The sequence below is a fragment of the Botryllus schlosseri genome, chromosome 2, assembly GCF_051294905.1.
Source record: "Botryllus schlosseri isolate E-star chromosome 2, Bs_hap1, whole genome shotgun sequence".
Classification (NCBI taxonomy): Eukaryota; Metazoa; Chordata; class Ascidiacea; order Stolidobranchia; family Styelidae; genus Botryllus; species Botryllus schlosseri.
The window spans coordinates 37455494-37466906 of NC_137237.1; the positions used below are offsets into that span (position 1 = coordinate 37455494).

Consider the following 11413-nt stretch of genomic DNA (forward strand, 5'->3'; position numbering starts at 1 on the left):
TCGAGCCGAGCACGCCTGTTGCTTGAAATTCATTCAACCATAAAACCAAATGACTCCGTTCTTCTGTCTGGCGAGCATTCGCGCGTGGTTCGATTTGAATTTGAAATAACAGGTTTTGTAGTAATGGCGGAGTGACGGATTTATCACAGGAATGGTTTAGTTTAGAATAGGATACTTAACGGCGTGGATGGATTGTGCCTGCTATTGATTATTATTGATATTGTCGCTGTCATGAGTACTGGAAAGGCAGAGATCACGGAAGCTTGGTATTTGAGCGCTATATTTATTGAACAGCAACAGCCTCGGACCCTCGGTCAACATTAACTGCGATAACCGAAATGAATTTCACTATGATTCTAGTGGCACGTCTGCGGCTGCGCCGCGGTTTATCATGTACGAACGAAACTAATCGACCCGCTGCTAATCGTAAACTTATGCAGTAGTTGTAATACTATATAGTATAGCGATGAGCATGATCATGATACTATTTAATTATAATGTAATCATTGAAGTTCGATTTGCAGCACAGTGGGTTTCATGTTGTTGTAATATCCAACTTACTGTTTGATGTGTACGGTATATACTATGAAAAGTTTGACATGAATTTCCAAAGACTGCAAGATCCATGCAGCAAACCAGATGCAGCATCGATGAATGTATTATAGCCAGTGGTTAGGTTTATATAGCTATAAAATTTGAAAGTGTATTATAGGATGTTCCTTTACGGAATGTGAGATTGCTGAATTTGTGGCTGAAAACTATAGTTGCGCCTATGCTAATGAATAGTAGCATCCCATTGACCGGCATGTCGGCTATATTATCGTATTTGTTGTAATTTTGTGTTGTGTCCACAACAACATTAAAACCATTGATAGGCCTACTAGTCGAGGCTTTCGGTGAACATGTCAAAATGTATGGCTTTATTATTAGTTCAATGTTAGGGTATTCCAGGAACAATCATTATAGTTAACCCAACTTTAACCTCAGGCTAATTTAATGATACCCAAACGCTAAACCAATTATAAACTACATGGATTTTAACATGTTCATGGGGAAGACGGGTTGTCGCAATGTCGGCAATGTCGCCGTGCAACATACTTAAAATGCTTACTTATAACTTGCAATATAACGATAACTTATAATTTATATACATATAACTTAGCTATACGATATCTTGAAATCCCTGGTAAGAAATAGTAGTCGCAAAAATTATAGTCGCATTTAGCTCATTGGATATCTTGCACGTTCCTCGTCATATATTATGAAAGTTTAAAATTGGTGAAAATAGATAATTATTCCATTTGAATTTTCACTTCTTCTTGGACCTTGAGTTGACATTGATCTTTAGATATTTCGCCCATTACCTTCCAATAAGTAGGCCTATATTGCATGGAGACATTGTGCCAACATTCACAAAATATATTAACATTGCCTACATTACAGCGACATTCACAAAGTAGATGGGCCCTAGGGAAGACTGATTGCTTTGCTGATAGTCATGTTGTCGTGAATAAGAAAGCACACTATTGACTCTTATTATCAATGGATTCTTCATGCGGATGAGGCAGGGGCAAACCTGGGTCTGCGTATACAACATTGCTTCATTTTTAGCAGGAGTCTAAATATGGAACAGGCAATGTTATATAGTACTTTTCAACTTTGGAGCAACGCATCGCAGTCGTGCATTGTCCATGGATTAAGAAGTTGAATCATGTAAGTTGGAGTGATGATTTATGATTGTTCATGTTCATTAATCAGCGATTTGTTAGCCTGAAAAAAGTGTCATAAATGATGCGCAAATAGACTCTGTGACGGTGGTTCCCGATCAGGATTTTGCCAGTGGTGCTCAAAATTGCTGCATGATATTTTGATATTATATCGATGTTCGTTGAATCCAAGTGTGCCATAATTCACAGTGACGCTGATCTGGTATGCATGATTTCTATAGATATCTCAGGTTGGCCGCATCACTTCTGTTCTGATTAGTAGGGCTTGGCAAAATCGAGCACCTGAGTGAAGAGTGATTGATTCTGAATTTGGTGTTAAGTGTCAAGTATTCGATAATCACTCATCATGTTATACTCATAACAGTATGAGTATTATGGAAGGTTGAAAATGTATCTTTTATGTTTTCACTGAGAACATACAATGATGCCATGCAAGTTTTACATCAGACTAAATTACAGATAATTTGGTGTATTTTCGACCGATACCTATTTCATTGCACTTTGTGACTATGCATTGGGTTAATCATGACTTCACAGATATGTCATTTCCACTAAAGTGAATAGCTTTGTACTACGTATTTTGTATGCTACTTCCACATTGTAAAATGGTATCAAAAATTATAAGTTTATTGATAACTGTACTCTTGGTGGCAAATAGCGTATAATTTCAGAAGGCCTACTTGAAAAAGTCATCTACTTCGCTTGAATCAATAGAATTAATGGTGACCAGTGAACTCGGCCCATTGAACTCGGCCATCGGTGAACTGGGCCCATGGTGACTTTGTCAATACAAATTATTATAAATGTTGTGAATTGTATTATTACTTGAAGGCAATGGCGATTGTCGAATTGGTGGTGGTGGATATGCCGTGTGAATGTTATTCCCTCTTTGCGGTATCATATGTCGGATGTATAAAATGTTCTATTAGGCGTACGGAGCTGTATAATGCTGACGAAGGGTGCAGAACGTCAAGGATCAGATCGCACATGGTGAATTCGGTGTATCCCAAGATTAGGGTTGCAGGGGCTTAGGTTTAGGCCGAGTTCACCGAAGGCCGAGTTTACCGTAGGCTGAGTTCAATGGGCCGAATTAACCATGGCCCGAGTTCACTGGTAATCGAATTAATACTCGATTTAGATTCGAGTACTCAATTTCTCATGTGCCCAGCCCTACTGATTAGTGCAGAGGTCTCAAACTCAAATGTGCTCGCGGGCCAATTTCCTAGTTCTGATGACGCCGCGGGCCGCAGCATCAATAATAGGGATATTCAATGTATAATTTCTAAGTAGGCCTTATTTGACGGGACCTTGCAGACAGGCAATCCACAAACATCGTGAAAATGTAATTTGCTATTCTATACTATTCACGCTTGACACGGAAAAAATCACATTTTGAAATGATTTAATAGAATTGTTTTTGTGCCGGGCATAACTTTTTCCAATTAATGAGTAATAGACATCATGCGAGAGGATGTATCGTAAAACTGTCGGGTTATAATATTGCAGCTAGTGGACCTTTGACGTGCCACAATTCTATGTAAAATATTTTAAAATCTACTGAAGATTGATCTGATATCAGAGCATTTGAGCGGTGTAGCCTAATCCTGGTTTTGATATAGTCGTGATGAGTAGATCTAGCGGCTATTGTTACTGTCAATGCCCAAGTCAAATTAAATTAGCGTTCGATTTTGCCTTCGATTTATTGGAACATATCAATAACAACTTGAATAAAATCATTATTGAGCCATAGTAATATCATTGCTTCTTAACCTTTTTATCGACCGTACCTCTTGTGCTCGTACCGCTATCGCTCGTCCATTTTCAACACAATTTCTGGTGGTATCTATATTAGACTATTTTCCAGTTAATTAAATTGGCCACAAATATTCCACAGCATATAGGCCTAATTCCACAATACAACTCGTACACCCTGATATGGCGCTTCGTACCGCGATGGGGTCTACAGACCCTGGTTAAGAACCCCTGGAATAGAAATGTCCAATCGGTGAAGAATTCATTGGTGTTACAGCTGTAGAAGGTACTACTATACCTTACTCGCCACCGATAATAACATGGATAAAGAGAACAAACAACACCCAGCATGTAACCAACTATACGTCACGGAGGTCACAGAATACCAATAGTTGCCATACTGATCTGATTAGATAGCTATACAGGCCTACTCAATGCAACGCAAGCTACGACCTCTTGATATATTACTATTCTGTATTCTCCATGGCAGTTTCATTAATTGTTGCTTCCGTATGATTACCAAGTCACCGTTCCGAGTCGCAATTCCTTCTCTGATTTTAACGTTTGACCCGACTCAACTCGAGTCATTTCTATTTAATCATCCAGTCAATCCGAAATTTAGTAATTTTACGAGAAGGTCGCACCAAACCGAATCACAATTTTGAGTCACGAATCATCAACGGGTCGTGTTTTATCATCATAAACTACAAATGTGACGTAATAGCTGATCTTCAACCGCATGGTAGCTTTTAAAAGTGATGCTATGGTGAAGTATGGTGAGATTTCAGTGATTTTTGTAGTAGATTTAGCGTGAACTTCAAGTTCTTATATTTAAACAGATATATGGCTCGTGCATATATTGTTGAATACTTGAAATTCCAAAACGTCGTCGCGGGCCGCACAAAATGCTCTGCGGGCCGCGTGTTTGAGACCTCTGGATTAGCGGGTAGAATGTGCAAATAGCCAAGCTTGTACACCATTTTGATTTTGTTTTTTAACAGGATGTTATGGATACCTGGCTTGAGTTCTTGACAAATGCCTTCACTAAACCTATTCTAATCATTCAAATTTTCTAGATCGACAATGTCTTCAATTGATGTCAACAACGTCAAGCAGGCTGTACAAAGAATGCCTTCTAGACTGGGGCCGACATCGTTTGGAAGAACTACTGCCACCTAGAACAAGCTTTGCTTTTACTCTACAAAATTGGTGCTGCGCCATGCTCGGGAAAAACTCAGAAAGCAATCGAAGGTAAAAACGTTGAACACACTATATGGAAACCAGAGGTGGTCAAAGTAATCATCCTTTGTACTGAAGTTGAAGTAATGTCATGAATTTATACACACGTAGATGTAACAAGTTATAAGGTGTGTCAAATCTATTTGAAATGGAAGTCTAGAATGAAGTTCTGAAATATGCTCTAGTAATTACTTTTAAAAAGTAGATTTGGTCGATGTGTTGCATACGATCAGAGGTGGTCAAAGTAGTCACCGTCGCTACTCAAGTAGAAGTAGCACTGGAATTTCTACTCAAGTAGGAGTAGGAGGGGTGGTTCACAAGTAAGTAAGTAGGTATTCTACGCTCATTTTTGCCTACAAAACTGCAAACTGTCAAGTAGAAGTAGAAGTAGTCTAAAATCACAACTACTTAAAAAGTAGTGGGAGTAGGCAAAATCTACTAAAAGTACTTCAAAAAGTAAAAGTACTTCGTTACTGACCACCTCTGTATACGATTGCCCGACATATGAGCATGCGACACAATGGAAAACAACAGTTGAGCATGGAACACTTTAGCATGCGTCACTTCAGTATGTGACTTCATAACCCTAAAGCTAACCCTAACCCGAAACATAACACTGAAATTAACCGTTATATATCCCGACCCCAAGCCCTACCCTAACCCAAGCTTGAATTCAACCCTAACCCGTAATTTACCTCGCATGGTCATGCGTCGCATGCCCGTATGTCCACAGACCGTTGCATACTCAATAGTTGGTGGGGTGATCAAAGTAATCATTGTTTGCACTTGAGTAGAAGTAGTAGCAACGCTGTTAACATCTACTCCAGTATAATTAGCGATTCACAAGGCTTGTAAAAATCACTTCAAAAAGAAACAGGAAAGTTCTGAAAAGTAGGCCTACACAAGTATCAAGTACACAAGTTTCAAAAACTATATTTATTGGAGGTATTACATACTTTTAGCGCGTTGTTATTAGGGCTGGGCAAAATCGAGTACCCGGGTGATTCGATGCTGAATCGAATATTTAGCTTCGATTCAATTATCTCATTATGACATCACAACAGTTCGAATGATGACAAGTTGTATGCAACTTCAAAGACAAAATTTCCAGTTCTACATCACATCGAAGATTGTTTGGTAAATTTTGGATCATACCTAGCTCATTGCACTTTGTGACAACACATGTGTCATTTACACGAACGTGTGTAGCTATGTCCTACATGTTTCGTATTCTGCGATTCGACCAATCACCGTTTCAAGGCCTCACAGTGATATAGAATCGAAATTCGGTTTCTCGGTAAAGTATTATATAGTTTCGAATACTGAAAATATATAATATGTAACTGAGAATTAGAATTTCGATTCTATATTCGTACTCGAAACTTACTTTCACTTACTCGACTCGAATCATTGGAATTAATACTCAATTCAGATTCAAGTACTAGAATCATTGTGGCCAGTCCTAGTTATTGTAGGTGGTCACTTCCAAACAAAGATGGTCGGAGTAGTCGTGGTCACTGGTCAGTACGTGAGTATCAATAACGATTTACAAGACATCAAACTACCTTTCAAGTATAAGTAGAAAGTGAAGTTCGGAAAAGTAGGCTACTGGGGTGAGTAGTTTCAAAAAGTGGACACAGTCGAAATGTCGAGACTTATTGCATGTAGTCGTAGCAGGGTTGTTATGACTCGAGTCATGACTGAGGACTTGACTTGAGTCATTTTCGCAAAATTCCGAAATGACTTGACTCTACTCGAGTCATCTGTATATTGACTCGACTTGGACTCGAGTCATTGCGCATGACTCGAACCAAGTCATATGACTCGAGAGACCAACATTTCATTGCAATTTGGAAGTATAGTAAAGTGACCACACTATTGGGAATTCGTCTATTGCTACTTATATTCAAAAACGCGACCAGAAACTGCTAAAAGTGAGGAAAATTGGTAGGCTATATTTTGAATGAGAACCATTCCAAACACAGTTATAAAAAGAGGGTTAACAAGGCTTTAACTGGAAACTGAGCGGTCAACACAGTGACTTGGACTCGGACTTGACTCGGTGGTGAATTGAAAATGACTCGAATTGACTCGAGTCAAAACTATAAAATTGAGATTGACTTGTGACTTGGTTACAACCCTGAGTCGTAGGTGCATGCTTCTGAACAGAGATGGTTAAAAACGTAGTTGTTTTCAGCACTCAAGTAGAAATAATTGTTGTGTCATCAATGTAGTAGAAGTAGTAGTAAGGCCATGTATTTCCATTCTGCTACAAGCAGTGATTCACAAGTCTTGTCCAAACTAATTTATGTGAAAGTATAATTTCTGAAAAGTACTCAAGTATGTACTTTAGATGTTTCCAGGGCTGTAGCCAGGTCACAAGTCAATCTCACTTATAAATATAGTTTTGACTCGAGTCAAGTCAAGTCATTTTCAATTCACCACCGAGTCAAGTCCAAATCAGCGAGTATAGGGTCGAGTTCGAGTCATGGTGGTATGACTCAAGTTCAACCATTTCGTTGACTGTTGACAGTTTCCAGTTAAATTCTTGTTTAATCCACTTTTTATAACTCTGTTCGGTGATATCAACGGTTCGCATTTATAATATAGGCTACTGATTTTTCTCACCTTTAACAGTTTCTGGTCGCATTTTCAAGTACCGCTACCATTAGACGAAATACCAATAGTGTGGTTACACTAGTGTGTTATCGGTCTTGGCCGTCCGAGTCTCGATTCATATGACTTGTCCGAGTCATTACATAGATTGACTCGAGTCGAGTCATTTCCGAATTTTGAGAAAAAGACTCGAGTCACCAGAAATCGCAACTCGACTCATTGCAATTACAGCCCTGGGTGTTTCCACAAGTTGATTTGATTGGCTGACGCATACTCTGTATCGCTAGTTCCGAAGCTTTCCACACTCAAATAGTATCGTCATAAATTTTCACTCAAGTACAAATAGAAGTAGCGATTTACAAGACATATTACAATTAATGCAAGTCGAAATATATAGTGAAGTTCTGATACATATTTCATGTGCTATGAAGAGTGTATCTACATACGATTTGCTGACATTGTTTTTATGTGCTACAGGCAAAACAAGGACTGAGAAGAAACCTGTTGTTGCAACCAAAGTTTATTGCCAAAGACGAATACGCGCTCGCGCTCTTAACATGATGCGGTACAGCCGATGCATCGTTTTACGTCTTGCAATGGTAGTTCCTACTTATGATTGCTTATGTCTGTTTTTAATTGTCTTAGCGGTTGTCCTTTGTCAAATTCCTTTGACACGTTTCTTTCAAATTTCTCGTATGCACCTCAATTGGAATGTTTGTCATGTTAGTTAGTTAAAACTAGCTGATATTTCCAAAATTCATGTGACACATTTATTTCATATATTTATAATTTTGTGATCGAATTTTCACCTAATCCTTAACTTTGTTAAATTAAATAATAAGAGTTCTTTAATTAATGTTTTACTTGAAATTTGCAATTGTCGTTTTCCAGTAACCCAATATAAACAATTTGTGAGCTTATATGATGTTGGATTCCATGTAGTTGGGATTCCATGTAGTGGGAGCAGGTATCGAAGTGGAGGAGGTAATAATAGAGATCATTAAGTATTCCACAGGGAGTCCTGAGGACTTGAACAGGGGCGAATAACACGTCCGCAGTACGTGGACTGGCGTCCATAGGGAGTGGCGTTACGTCCACAGGGAGTGACGTTACGTCCACAGGGAGTGGCGTCACGTCCACAGGGAGCGGCGTCAAGTCCACAGTACGTCAGGCGCGTCCATAGGGAGTGGCGTGACGTCCACAGTACGTCAGACGCGTCCATAGGGAACCACGTGACGTCCAGAATAGGTCAGCCGCGTCCATGAGGAGTCGCTTCATGTCCACAACACGTCATTGCGGATGTACTCAGAGGGCAGACAGGACGTCCCTAGTTGTCGACAAACTCACTCCAGGGAGGTGACGGCCGTAAGTTACCGGACGTCCTGCCGGCAATTCAACCGGAAGTCAACTGGACATCGAGTGTTTGCTGGGTATGTATTTATACGAGGCGTGGCATATCACATTCCATACTTTCGCCAGAAATAATCTACGTCAGCAACTCCTTGTTGTTAGAAAGTGCTTCATGGACCTTACGACATCTCAGGTCTAGGTTCACCTTTACTCAAGGCCGAAACAGCACTTTGTCAGCCCCCCTAAAAAACCTTGGTCTTGACCCCCATAAAATAGGGTGATAAACCAAACTTCTTCACCTCGTTGAGATTGGAGGCGCCAACTAAGATGAAAAAAGTTTATACAAAATCATTTTTGAGCGTACGTAGCAAGAACTCCAGTAACTTATTTACGATGTTGAAATCGGGAAATATTGCCGATTTTCAGACTTTGAGGTGTATTCCATTGCCCTGATTACATTTTAATGTGTATTTTTTGGAATCAGTGCGACATTAGCTTTCAAGTAAAATGAACATTATTGAATTTAAGCACGCGGGTCGTCAGCTATGGGATTAGCAATTATGTTACGTTCAGATTGCTGAGCAGTAATTTCCTCCGCACAAGAAAGGGTAACGACGGGTGTTGCGTAGGCCTATCTATCCGTAGGTACGTTACCTATAGCTAGATACCTTTGAATTCTCTCTCATAATCGTCACGAAAAACGTTCTTACGTCAGCTCACTTTAACTAATCAGATTTAGCCTTATTAGTAGGTAAAACTATTTGCGCAAGTGCAATATAATGTGGAAAAATTTATCAATGATTTATAGTTTCACTACTTTTTAACCAATGTGTCGACTGCACTGCTTTTTTACCACGCAATAAATGCTGCCTTCCCCACACTTGAGCTTAATATGCTGTAGACCAAACAGCAGGAACCTGGTACTGCTGTTTACTGCTAAAGTGACGTCCGCTTCTGTAGCTTGGTACAGACGAAACTGCTATACCACCACTCATTGCCCTAGCTTCACCACTTCGAAGTCAAATCTTATGGCGTGTACGTCACGAGAGTTCCTTTCATTTCATGATGTCATAAAACCTCGCCGCAAAAGCATAATTTTAGAATGTTATGCAACACAGATATACCTGAGGAAAACGATCGAAGTTCTGTATGTGGTGGAAAATAAGACAAAATAAGGACGCAAGTCGAAAATAAGGACGTTTCTTAGAAATAAGGACAGTTGAGTTTTCTAAGACGTGGCCCTTCAAAATAAGGACAAATCTTAGAAATAAGGACGGTATGGCAACCCTGTTTATAACTCTGTTTGGTGATATCGAATGGTTCGCATTGATAATATACTAATTTTTCCCACTTATAACTGTTTCTGGTCGCATTTTCAAGTACCAGTACCAATATACGAAATCCCTATAGGTTGGTTACTTTACTGTTCTTCGAAATGACAATGAAATGTCGGTCTTGGCCGTCTGAGTCTCGAGTCATATAACTTGGTTCGAGTCATGCGCAATGACTCGAGTCCAAGTCGAGTCAATACACAGGTTGACTCGAGTCGAGTCGAGTCATTTCCGTATTTTGAGATAATGACTCGAGTCAAGTCGAGTCATCAGAATATCGTGACTCGAGTCTGACTCGAGTCGAGTCATGAGTCGAGCCATTACAACCCTGGTAATCGGTTGGTTGTACGACTGGTTGTAATCATAGAAACAACAGTTTAGGATTTTATGGCTCGGCTTTGTGAAATATATACTTCAATTTAGTCTTTCACCAACTAACGTGGGTTAAATGTAAATTCTTTATTTGAGAACATCGAGTACTTATTTGTTTGCTAAATATATCGAGTCCAATTTATATATTATGTCTTTTTTCTGTCTCGAATCTATAAATAGGGAGATATGTTTGTATGCTTATGCCTGCGAGGAGTTCTTTCTTTTTAGCAAATATAGCGGTGCCAGTCAGAAGTTTTTGAATACCATTAGCATTTAATGTATTACTCAGTACGTACGTAATCATTCATACAACGACTGTAACCGCATTTTGTAAAGCCATAGAGGCATCGGACCTCCTAGTGCCAAAGCCGGCCATTGTCTTCCACTTTTGTGTAAGTGCTTCTGCACTCTTGGTTTTGCTTGACTCTAAGCCAGTGGTTCCCAACGTGGGCGATATCGCCCCCCAGGGGGCGATTTGGCGGTCTAGGGGGGCGAAAATGACGAAAGGGGGCGATAGGGGGCGAAAATGGACAAAGGGGGCGATAAGGGGGCGATGACGCGTTAAAACGGCTATATTGGAGTCAAGACGAAGAAATGACCTTTTTTTTTCAGTCAACCCACGAAAATTTGGTTGCAAAAGTGTAAAACTCGACATCTGCAATGTCTCTCGATCCATTATTTGCTGGAGGATTGTATGCATATTCTTCTGACAGTGAGACAGATACACGATAGGCGACGATATTAAATGCCAGTTAGTATCAATGGTACCAGTAATCAGGCTCAGGCCCGCAGTTAAATACCTGATCCATGGTCGCGTATACAATTCATAGTAAACACAGATTACTAAAACATGACCGTTGTTTAAAGCGTGTTTTACTGTTCTTTTGCTTCATTGTTACTTTAGATATGACCACAAATGCACGAAAATTATCTGAAATCAAAGTATTTGCCTCAGTTGTGTGAATGTTCACGACATGGAATGCCTAAATATCTATCATGTTTATATAATAGCTAAGTTCATAGGTT

General features: G+C 39.6%; 1 long non-coding RNA gene across 2 annotated transcripts; it reads left to right on the forward strand.

The window, feature by feature from the left end:
• Positions 1–1564: 1564 nt before the first annotated feature.
• On the forward strand, positions 1565–8254 carry LOC145434559 (uncharacterized). 2 transcript variants are annotated; one of them, XR_013913457.1, is made up of 3 exons: positions 1565–1713; positions 4556–4730; positions 7812–8254. It is a non-coding gene; the product is annotated as an uncharacterized LOC145434559 (long non-coding RNA). The 2 variants fall into 2 exon arrangements; XR_013913458.1 differs by lacking the exon at positions 1565–1713 and adding an exon at positions 2628–2717.
• Positions 8255–11413: the final 3159 nt, after the last annotated feature.